The sequence below is a fragment of the Meleagris gallopavo genome, chromosome 4 (assembly GCF_905368555.1).
Source record: "Meleagris gallopavo chromosome 4, MGAL_WU_HG_1.1, whole genome shotgun sequence".
Taxonomy (NCBI): Eukaryota; Metazoa; Chordata; class Aves; order Galliformes; family Phasianidae; genus Meleagris; species Meleagris gallopavo.
In genome coordinates, this window is record NC_139407.1 from 7826358 (window position 1) to 7839337 (window position 12980).

A 12980-nucleotide genomic window follows, 5' to 3' on the forward strand; every position below is an offset into this window, starting at 1 on the left:
CATAATATATATTTTAGTTCACCTGAACCAAGTTAACTTCTTCATTCAGTTTTCACAGAATCACAATCACCAAAAGTTGAAGGGATCTCAAGAGATCACTGAGTCCAATCCCACTGCTAAAGTGGGTATCCTACAAAAGATTGTACAAGTGGATGTCCAGGTCTTGAACATCTCCATAGATAGAGACTCCACAACCTCTCTGAGCAACTTTTTCCAGGGTTCCGTCAGCCTTACCATAAAGAAGTTCTGCATGTTGGTACAGAACTTCCTGTGTTCAAATTTTAGACCATTACTCCTTGTCCTATTTTCTACATACCACTGAGAAGAGTCTGGCCTCATCCATTTGCCTCCCACTTCCTTTTTGATATTTATAAAAATTTATCAGATCTGCTCTCAGTCTTCTTTTCTCCAGGCTGAACAGACCCAGGTTGCTCAGCCTTTCTCATCTGGGAGATGCTTCAGGCCCTCTGTTGGACCCCTAGGAGATCCCTGTCATTTTTGAACTGGAGAGCCCAGGACTGGACACATTAATCTAAATGTGACTTCATCAGAGCAGAGTAGAGGGAAAGGATAACACACTTGTTACAGATCTCCAAACGGACTCGGCAGCACTGGTGACCACCCTCTGAGCTCTACCAGTCAGCCACTTCTCAATGCACCTCACCATCCAATCATGTAAATCGCATTTTTTAAGTTTCATAACAAGGATGCTGTGGGAGATGCTGTCAAACACCTTGCTGATGTCAAGGTACACAACATCCACTGCTTTCCCCCCATCTTATCCAGCCAGCGATAACATCATAGAAAGCTATCAGATTGGTCAAGCATGATTTCCCCTTGGTTAATTTGTTTTCTCTATTCCTGATAACCTTCTTCTCTTCCAATTGCTGAACAGAATTTTCCAGTTTTGCTGCACAAAATCCTGTGGTATTTTTGTTGTTGGTGTTTGGTTGGTTTTTTGTTTTTCTCCTGCGTGAATGCTTTTTTAAAGAATGTATTTGGAAATAAACCTCTAAGAAAGAAACAAGAGACTAATTTCAAGACCTGTTCTTTCTCCTAATCTCTCTCTCACACATAAGTACATGTATGTATATGCATGTATGTTTATGTATGAATTTGTCTGTAAATAATACAACTGCAAATATTTGTAGGATTTGCATGTATATACATATTATTTCTAGGAAGTCCTTTCTAAAACTATATCTACTTTATTTCTTTAAATAATGAAATAACTTTCCTCTGACTATTTATCTTGCACATGATACAGGCACCTAAATTTACTTGACCTGTAATTGTACCTTCCCCAATCTAAGGTAGCTTCCTTAGCCATATACTTAGTGGTTTCATTTCCTCATATCATAGTCATTTCCTCAATTCCTGTGAATATTTACTCAATTTTTCATCATCTTGCACATAAACAAAATAATAGTACATCTGAACTCTGAATACTGGGGCACATGAAGTTGCAGTTCCTTTGCAAAATTGTGGAATTTCTAGTTTTATTTGAAATGTTTATTCCAAATATTTTCTAAAAAAGAAGAGCAGAATAAAAGAATTAAGTTCCATAATGATGCAAAGCTAGCTGAGATTGGTTACAAGAGGTCTAAATGTCAGGATCTACTGCTACTCTGCAGTCTCACAGATGAGATTTCAGCTCCACTGGGACTGTCTGGTTCTGTCACTATGCAAAGAAGCCCTGCTAACTGTTTTATCAGAGAGACTTTTGAGTTTGTCTTTCCTTTTCCAAAGACCCATTTTCAGTGAGTTTATCCCCAGTAAGCATATAATTTGTCACCATATATTTAAAGGAAAATATTCATTGTTATTGATTCGCTAATAATCATTGCTAAGTAGAAAACAAATAATAGTAACAGGCAATCTGATTTGTGTCACATGGAAGCATTAGTCAAAGCAATTGTATGAATTCATTACAAAATACATTAATCATTCCTAGCTACTACACGTCAGCAGGATATCTACACATGGATAAAAAGACAAAATTTTCTTGTGGTGTTTCAAACTGCAATATGTTAATAATTCATCTTTCTTCATGAGAAATAAAATGAAATAATTGAATAACTAAGTGGACTTTCTCAGATTGTGACTGAAGAGAAGTATATAAGCTTCAAATTAGGTTCTGAGGTACACAGCTATCCGAGCCATAAAATACAAAAACCATTTTTATTTTTTTCTTAAATCAGAAAAAAAAACCCTCTTTTCCCCTTCTCCCCTCCATAAAATATGACATTGCACCATATAATTGCACAGGAAATTAAAACTCTTTTCACAGGTTTAATAATGGATGAGATATAGACTTTGAAATAATTGTTTTTATTGAGCACTGCCATTCTCTAGCACAGTATGCAAGCTGTGGCTCTCAACTTGCACCTCTGACACCTCAGAGATGGATTAACAAAAACAATATGGGGTTCCATTTGGAGACCACAGGAGTTCAAACAGGTGCCAAAAGCACAAGCCAGTTTCTTTGCTCTTCCTTCTTTCATTTCAAGTGCTTGTTTTCAATCATCTAAATTAATTCGGAAAAACTGCTTTGTAGAGCTAAGCTTCACAGGTAGCTATCTGTCTCTGCAATTCAGTATCTTCTGGAAGCTCCTGCCTGTTTCTGCATCTGCAGGTCCATTCTGCTCTTCTTCCCAAAAGCACCATTTCTACACTCTCAGTGTTCCGTTAAGTGACTGATCTCAGCGTGCTACAGGCACAAAGAATAACTTAAAGCAGGTGGTAGCCTGCAACAGACCTTTGGAAATTGTTGCCTTGAACCTGCGCAGTCCAAATACTATTTAACTTGATATTAAGTGACATTTCTTGGATAATTGAATAAATATTTTTGAAATACAAAAGTATAACTGAACCTGAAAAGTATAACTGGGGCTTTTGTCATCTCATCACAGTGTGAGGTTTTAGTCTCACAGAGGTGAGAAAGTCATTCCAGTCTCATCATTTTAACTGGTGTTCTATTTTTTTAGTTCCCCCCCCCCCCCCCCACTATGCTGTTCTAGTTTTTTGTGATTTTTTTTTTTCCCCCTTCTTCCTTCCTCCCTTCTCCCCCCCCACCCCGTTAGGTATTACTGATGGTTTACTCAAATAACACTCTGAAAGGTTATCCAAGAGACACTAGATTTTGTTTACTGTCTCCTTGGTAGGAGCAACAAGAGCTGACTCCACCTTTAAAGGTAATTGTGATTTTCATTCCTAAGGTTACCTAGAAAAGTAATAGACAGTTACTTCTGGTATGAAGTTCACATCCTCTTTAGGAAGGAATTTTCCAGATTCCTTTTTTTTTTTTTTTTTTTCCCCGTCCAGAAATGGTGACATTAGAAGATTTCTATCTTGTTTTGTTTCACTATGCTTTTATTCTCTGGTTTCCAGGTAGAAGATGCTTCAAAGAGGATGTTACCACAAAAAAAAACAAATGTAAAAAGAAAAAAACTACAAACTCTTTGGGAGCTTTAAGCACAGAAGGCAAAGATTGATATTACTTATTAGTAACCTTCAGCAGGGAAGTAGCTAAAGGAATTATACATACTTCAGAAAAAAATAATGGACTTGAGTCTTTGTGACTTTTTTTTCCATGAGATAGTCTTGAGTCAGTGTCATTTTTTGCTTGGTGCATATGCGAGGTTTTGGTCAGTAGAAGTCTGTTTCTCTTGGCCCTTCATTGATGGAAAAAAAAATGAAGAGCTATTTTCAAAAATGTCATTAAAATTGTATGATTGTGAACCCATACAGTAGTCTTCTCCCTTAAACTTTTTTTTTTTTTTTTTTAAACATGGCAGCGATATCATCTGTAATGCAATAAGCTGCTTTACATTTCCTTGCTCTGTAAAATACATGGCAGCCTTAGATCTCCCTTCCTATAGCAATATTTGAGGATGAGCACTTCCAGAAAGAGCTCAGCATTCAGGTCCAAGATCATTGCATTGGCCAGTAGTACGTAGTAAAATTGAACAGGTTGGTAACCACATGTGTATAACAATACTACATTAAGTTTATTGCTGTACAATCAATGAATACACAGATGTTATAATTAAGAAATATACAGGAAAGTTAGGCTAAGTAAGATTATTACAACAGGATGAAAATAAATAGAAAATGCTTACCAACGTTGTAGGCTCACAATATTCTCCACAAGGAGCAATCTCCAGGAAGAGGTCCTTCCTCAGTGGCAGTCAGCACTTAAAATGGGATATAGGAAGGGTGGAGCGAGGCAATTCACCTGTGCTCCCGTGGTTGACATTGCTTGCCTCAGGTGGTCAGTCAGAGGTTCAGGCCATCATTCAGCAGTTCCCAAGCAATTATTTAAATCTGTAGTAATCCTGTAACCTAGAACCATACAGGGAAAAGAGAATTGTGTGAATCTGATGTAAGCTTATTAAAGGATGCGTATCTGGAAAAATGTGTGAAGATCTGTAGGGACCCACGTATATTTCCAATTCTGGAATGAATGTCAGACTCTGACTTTAATCATCTAAATTAATATGAAGTGTTAATTTCTAGACATTGATACTGCCATGTTTTAGCTTGCCAACTTTTATTTCCTATCTAAAGATAACATGTCTCAAAAAAGACTGTATAACTAAAGTGGGACATGGTATAATTTTATTTCAGTATAGCCTTATCTACATTCTGACAGAGCTCTGAAAATTTCTTCATGCTGTGTTAGTGTGTTTCAGTACATTTTAATAGCATCTTAATAAACATACATCCCACAATGACTTTTCAAGAACCATAACATTAATAACTTGTAAGCTTAAATCATTAAAAAGGCTGTGTGAAGTGGAGTGTATTTGATTCCACAACACAGACCTTTGAAAATGTACCAGTATCCTATGTCACTAGGGCCTTGAGGCAGAAAAGCACAGGGATTTCTTTCCTCAAAGAAGTCAGAAAACAAGTGATAAGCTTTTTGTAGCTGTGCATTCTGAGAATTTAGTTGGTATGTAGACTGACATAGCTGAATGAGTATATATTGTCAGTTCAGTTGGTGTGTGTCGATTCTCAGTAGATGTAAATGTCAGACCAGCAAAGTAGCTTAGGAGGAGGTTGAGGTCAACTGTAATTATCTGCACTCAGCACAGCTGATGCCAGGGGCACTTGCTTCCTGTACAGATTTCTGCTGCCAGTTTGAGGCCAGTTCTTCTGGACTTTTTACAGTTTTGACTGAGCATCTTTTGCAAAATATTCTATATTCCTATCTGTGTGAACCATCCATGATGTAAAGAAGTAAGATTTAGATTTGTGATACATCATTCACAAGTCAATTGTCCTCTACTAAATCATGCTTTTTACTCTGAAACCAGTTTAGGGATTTCAATGTTAAATCAGTGTTTGGACAGCATACCATTTTTCAAGGATTTTCTTTTGCCTTATGTGTGTGTCAGTTACTGCAATAGTAAGCAGATTTTTAATTCCTATTTGATTCAAACAATGAACATGCAAATGGATGAAAATGTGCTTTCACCTATTAAAGGAGCTATGAAGAGATAATGGATGATGAGAAGATTAAGCTTTTTGTGTCCAAAGTAATGCATACATACAACCTGGCTTAGGTGAAAATTAACATCTGAGAGGCTGTTGAGTCAGTTCACATAGAAGGTAATGGTACAGGCTCCAATCCACCAGATTATCATAAAATACCAAGGCTGGGGTGACGAATATGATAGGCCATGTCAGAACAGAAGAAGGAACTGCCTACAAGATACCTTGGGTTGTAGTAATTTGCTGTTCAGAAATTATACTGGGGCTTTTCCTTGACTTTGTGATTTTACAACCAGGTGCAAACCAAAATATGAGGAACAAACAGAGTTTAATAGCATTGATGTTGTGAACACACAAGGCTGGAGGCCAGCGCATGTCATAAACCTCATGCTGATGGAAAGCAGCCACACACACCATGTATATGAAGCTCTGTGGTTTCATATAATTAATATCTGCTTTTTTTTGTTATTGTCCTTTCTTTTTCAGAGAAGATCTGTTCAAGATTGGACTTGTGCCCAGTTACTTGAAGTTGTCTTATGGTAAAGAATCACAGAGATTTACAACAGTCCTATAAAAGATAATGCTTATTTTCCTAGATAGTTCTGTGCCAAAGATATTTCTGAACTTGTATCAGGTTCTCAGAGTCAACAGACTGCTGAATCAAAAGGAAATAATGTTGACTTTGACCTTTGAAAAGATCAAACACCTATAATTAATAGAGAAGTTAAGATATGATCAGTAAACTCCCTTTCAAAGCAGATATTTTTTGAAATGCCATCCATGATATTCCTTGTAACCTATACTATACAAAATCTAAGAAGCTCCTTCAAGAGGGTCCTAAGCCCCCCTTCTAAACAAATATTTCCATAGTATTCATTTTCTAACAGAGATCCTAACCTAAACTTCCCTTGTAAATACTGATGTGCTGCATATAATTAAGTCAAAGCAATGAATTGTGATTCAAGGACTGCCTAAAGAAAGATGTAAAGGTCTGAATGAGACAGCCTAACTAAATCTAAATAAAAGATAAAAAATAAAATAAAATAAAAAAAGGTTGTGTTTCTTCTGAAGTAGAAAATGCAAAAGTGCATATGAAAATATCTTTCATTTATATTCATAGGAATCAAAGAATCATAGAATAGTTTAGGTTGGAAAGGACCTTTAAGATCATTTAGTTACAACCCTCCTGCTACAGGCAGGTCCCCTCCCACTATATCAGGTTGCTCACTGCCCCATTCAAATCGCTTCACTTCAGTATATCTGCTTCAGTTACATTAATCCTGTGAATATTATCATGAACTAAGAAATATGTTTTTGACTATGTATCTCCTTATTGCCAAGTCTCAGATACCACAAAAAAGAGAAGAAAAACACCCCCAAAGTTACACAAATCATTCAAGAAATATCATGAACTTCTCTATTCTTTGTTAAGAACAAATGCAGCAAAAGCCACTTTGCTCATTCAGAGGGTCTAAGATATGATGAAGAAATCTATCAGAGAATTCCCGAATGAAGAGAGAAAAAAATTTTAAATGTGTCATATGAACTGGGTTGTGTCACCAATTCCAACAGTTATATACAGAGACAGAGGTGTCAGCACTGCTTTTCTTCAGTCTGACAGGCTTTCACAGGTGTACAGAAATGTCCAGAATTTCAACTGGATACTTGACTTACAGTGGTAAACCAGCCGCTATTTGGGCCACACAGATCTAATGATGTAGGCCCACATTCTGATCGTGTTATTCTAGAAGAACATTCTTGGTTGCAGTGAAATTGCTGTAGATTTACTATAAACATGACTTTCCTGGCAGACGCAGAACTTTCCTTCCTTCCTTCCTTCCTTCCTTCCTTCCTTCCTTCCTAGAAAAAAAAAATAAAATAGCCTTGTCAAATGACTGCTTGTATGAAGATTGTACAGATTTAATCAGTTTTAAAGCACATATTGAAGAATGAATTTGGAGAAAGATGTGCGTAAGAGAAAGTTGCTAACATTTTAATAGCTGGAAGCTATTAAATTCCAATTTGGATAAATTCAGATTGTAAATAAATTTAAGATTTACTTATAGAAATTAAATCTTGAATCAACCTGTGTAGAATGTGTTCAGACTCCTTGTTGGCATATAAATCTCAGTCTTGAGACTGTTATTTCTACATATGCTATAAGTAAGTCAAAAGATGTTTTTAAGGTAGAAGAAGGTAAGAATGAGATGGCAAAAAAATTTTTCCACAGAAAGATAAATCTCGGTGCCTGTGGGGAGTGATGAGGGGGGAAGGGGTTTACAAGTGTTTCAAATGTTGATGGAATCAGTTTTGTTGATACCATTTGGCTTATAGGGAAATTCATTTTCTGAGGAAAGGCTTTGCAACATTTCCTGAAGGCACTGAGCTTCAGATCTGACAGTTTGCTGTAAGCATTTTGATCTATAGCCACAGAATACCAATAGGCTACTTATTTTTTAATCAGATTTTTTTTGTGTTAGGGTTTAGAATTGGTATATACATCTGTTACTGTTATATATATATGCAGTACCAGAATAAGTGTGTATCAGTATTTTAAAAGTGAATATCAGAGGAAAGAAAATCTGCGTTGTTGATCTATGCCTTTAAGTTAGATTGATTAACTGTTGCTATTAGAAATGTACATTAGAGTTGGCTGGATTTCCGGGTGAAGTTTCATGTTTTTCTTTACTGTCAATTGTTAGCAAAGCAGTGTGGAACTTGAGTGCTGTGTGAGCAAGGTAGACACTTGACCCTGTGATAATTTTTTTTATGGCCATAAAACTCTCCATTTTTTCTTTAGGTAGATGATGTTTTAGCAGCCAGCAAATTATTATTCTAAAACAGTAAGACATCACATGCCATAATTGGCAGCTGCCTAATGCCATTTTCTGTGATATTTTCTAAAATGTGCAGGGACAGAGGCAAAGAATGAAATTCCTATTTCATAGTTATACAGGTGTTGCTGATTAGGATAAGGTCTACAATGATGTTTTTAACCCAGTCCTTTTAATCTAGTTCAAAAAGAGATTAAGCTAGCCCTGTGTCTATATTAAATTTCTTTCTCTGGAGACAGTTTGTGTGAGTAGGCTAAATTTTCAAGAACACATGATAATAAATAAACTCATAATTATAGTAGCTGACTGGATTTGGCATGGCTGCTTCTTATGCAGCTCCAATGAAGTAATGATTGACAGTTCTTATGGACCATGAGTGTTTGTTTTGGAAGCTCTTCACGTGAGGCTGTGCACTGTACATGATTTCTAATGCCGTGGCCATGATTGTTTCTCAAGAGTATGATGTCAAATTAGTATTACACAGACGATAACAAATTTTAAAATGAGAGGTTGTTTCAGGGTGAATATTGCAATGTTTTTTATTATTCACATCTGTGTAGTAATTGATTCTACTTTACTAACATTAAGATTTTTACTATGCTGCAGTAAAAATAATGATATATATCTTAGTTCTCTTTAAGTCTTTAATGCCTGATTATTTATATTGATAAATGACAACAAATAATGTTACTCTGTTTTTCCTTCCATGTGTACCTTTGTAAGTCAGGCATCCTCCAAAGGCAAACACAGTTACTGTGACTTGGAGCTGGTAAATATAGAAGACAAGCAGGCAAGCAGGCAAATAGTGACTAAAGATCTGTCTCTGGTGCTATAGGTAACACAGTATCCTCAAAAAGAAAATAAAATTAGATACAATTATGTCTTTCATGATTGCAGTATGATTGCAATCAATACAGATAATACAGTGAGGATTTATGTAGTATTTAAATCAAAACATTTTACGTGTAAAATGCAAACAATAAAAAAAAAAAAAAAAAGAGCTATGGTGTTGAGTATGAGGGATTGGAACGAGATTCCACTAATTTGACACTTACATTTGCCAAAGGTTACATTTGTGATGCTGTACAAATCTTTTACTTGATAGTATTCTTCGCTTCTTTTGCACCAAATCTTAGAATGGGTTTTTGTTGGAAGGGGCCTTAAAACCATCTAGTTCCAACCTCTTGCCACGGGCGGGCATACTTCCCACTAGAAGAGATGATGTCCAAAGCCCCATTCAAACTGGTTTTGAACACCTCCAGGGATGAGTTGTCAAAATCTCTTAACATGATTCCATCTTCTACATTTAGCATTTTTGAGTTTTGATAAAGAAACAGAAGAATGTTTCAACATGGAGCTTGGACATATTTCCCGACCTTTAAAAGCTAGAGCCTTAGATTTCATTGGCAGTATTTAGATTGAACGTGTCCCCATTTTGACGAAAGCTATGGCTTTACGTGTGGTAAAAACATTCTTCTGGAAAACAAAAAAATTTGAGATATTTCTGTGAAGTTCGTTTACCATAGAATTAATATACACACACTAATTGTTTTAAAAACTCAGGAGTTATGGTAAAAAATATTCTAGATGATTGAGCCATTCGAAAGGCCTAACTTCAATTACAATAGCCCAATCTTCCTTGGGTGTTTTAATAAGAGGAAGGGAGAAAGATAGAGAAAGACACTATACATCTGTATTCAATTTCAAGAATTTGAAATCAGTAATAGGAAAAAGGTCCTCGTTCTTTTAACTGATTATAATGATTAAAAAGGGGGTGCCATCTCCATTCAGCAACCAATTAAGTTTCTATAAGTAACCCTCTTGTGTGCCAATGTGCGGAATGGAGGTACTGTATCTATATCATAAATTAAAACAAGCTTAGAATTGTTCTGTTTTGACTATGAGGAAATGAATGAACAACTCATAATACCCATAATATAAATTTTAAGTGTGCCGTTATGAAAACAAGGAAGACTCTTACTGGTTTCTTTGACAGCTTTATGTGTAGTGAAGATGCTGCCTTAGGACATGATTACAGACTTCCATTTCATTCTCCAGTTTTATGAATTAAACAAAGCAGAGCAGAAATAAAGCAAACAAAACCCCTTGATAGACAGAGAAAGCAAGTGTGTAGAACTGTAAATCACTGGGGATGGTAACTCTTTAAACTTACTGTGCACAATCTCTTATATTTACATTGAAAGTGACATTTTTTTAACTCCCCCTTCTTTTCTATAATGCACAGTTATCACAGTGCAGTTGAAAAAGCAATCAGGCTTTATTTCCTAGTGTTTGTTGGAAAAATATTAATTTACATTGAAGCACAGATTCTATTCCATCTAGAATGTCTGATTATTTGTTAAATCTCTATCAAAAGGCAGACACCTCAAACAACTTTATTCTTCAATTAGAAGTGAATCAATTTATCTATTTATTTATTTATTTATTTATTTTTAACAGTGGGTAGAAAATTTTTCTGTGATGGAACACTTGCTTAGTTTGGAAGCCAGATCTTCTACAGATAGTGCTGTAGCTAGAAAACTGTCTTAAATGGACTTTTTTTTTTGCATTATTTTTAATGTAGAAATAAAATGAAGTATATTAAAGCAAAATAAATTATACTTCTATAGGTATTTTCTGATAGAGAATTTGTAATATCCACTTACATATATTCTTCTCCTCCTAAGATGTGTTCTGCAACTTCTAAAATGGAAGAAGTTTAAGATTCAAATAAAAGATGAACCTAGATATGTAATACAAACATTTTTTAAACAATATCTTACCTGTAACCACCAAAATGAGAGAATTTTCTATTTTATGTTACCGAAGAAAGAAAGTGAACATCATTTAGAGATGTGGGTTATATTTTTTCCAGTTTAGAAAGTGTTTATCAGATTTCTTTATGTTTAAATAGAATTGTGAGAGAGCATGAATTTAGACTAGTGAAGAATATAGCCAACCTCTGAGTTTTGCTGTGAGCTTTGTCATGAATCTGTCTATATTGTCAGTACTGTCCTTATTTTCAAAGACCATAATCACAATCTTTGTGACTGTCATGTCATTTTGCTGTACAGTCAAGAACTGTGAAGTCACATGCTGTGTTGTGTTTTTCACAGTAGAGATAAAGTTCTTAGTGTTTTTCAAACTTGGTTTTCAGTTACCGTGATGTAATTCAGTTTCACTGTTGTTTTTTTGTTTGTTTGTTTTGTTTTGTTTTTAATTTTAAACAGAACTTGAATTCTGAAAATGTTGAAAATAATTTTTAATATCTCTTTCATGTGATTTACCTTATAATATTGGTGATGTGATTCATTTCTGTCGATAGAGACTGTTGCAGTTACATAAGTATTCTAGAGCAGGGCTCTTCTGAAAATAATATATATATATATATATTTTAACAGCTGTTATTCATTTTAGTATTAAGTTTAGTATTAGTTTTTTCAGTTGTTATTATCCTTACTGGCTCTTCACAAACGATGGTCTTTTTTTTTTTTTTTTTTTTTTTTTTTTTTTTTAACTGAAATATTTATTAAGCAGGCATTATCTGGATGTATGTGAAAGATGGTATTTTCAAGAGGTAGGTTTACTTTCAGATCCAGTGAGTACAAAATCTTAACATTTAGTGAGGATTTATTTTTGAAGCAGTGTAAAAGAAAATGTTAAACTGAAGAGGACTGTTTTTCATCAGTCTTTGTGTCAAGCTGTGGAAAGCCTTGATTTCTTATTCTTTAAACTAAAACCCATAAATCAGTCAAACAAAATTTACAGATCAGTCCAGATTTACTCATAAAAGTTAACAATGTAATTTTTATTGAATGCTAAAAATCATGAACCTGATAGAGTTATCCAGTTTATGACGTGACAATTTTTCCTCTCCCTCTGAAGCTATCCTGTCATGCACAACTAGTGGTAAATCTCTCCTTTAACTGTAAAAGCAAACCATCTTATCATCTTTTCCTATTATGTTTCCTCTTTGTCCTAGTAGTTTTTCTCTTAGGTATTTCCCATTTAACATATCTATTCTATTTCAGATCTAGTATTGTTTTCTTGTATTACCTTTGAAATGTATACTTTTCATTTCAGATCTAGAGAAGAATGCATATCCCTGTAAAACTAGATCTATGACTTTGTCTAATAGAAGACATTTGAGACTTAGTTTCTCAGTACCACAAAAATTTCAGTGTGAAGTAGGGTTTTCTTTAGTTTAGATTTTCCTACTGGCAACAAGTTTTTAAATTGATAATTCACTCATAATGGGAAAATAATTACATAATCAGAGATTAATTGGGAAAAAATTATTTCTGAATATAGTATATTTAGAAATAATAGAGATATTGTTTGGAATATGATCCAGACTCTTGTTCAGCTCTCAAACATTGTTCCCTGTAACCTAATTTTATACTATTTTTTTCTCATTTTCATTTCTGGCTATTAAACTGTGTTAATCTAAAAATTAAATTCAACTTTCCCAGGTAAGGTATTTCATGTTGCAGACATTATATTCAGATAGACATTAGAAAAAGTAGAACAAATTTTTATTAAATTATGAGTATGAGGCAGTATTTCTTGACACATTGGCTCTATTGCAATAAGATTCATATGATGAACATTTTGATCATGTTTTATTTCAGATTGAATTCTAGCTTA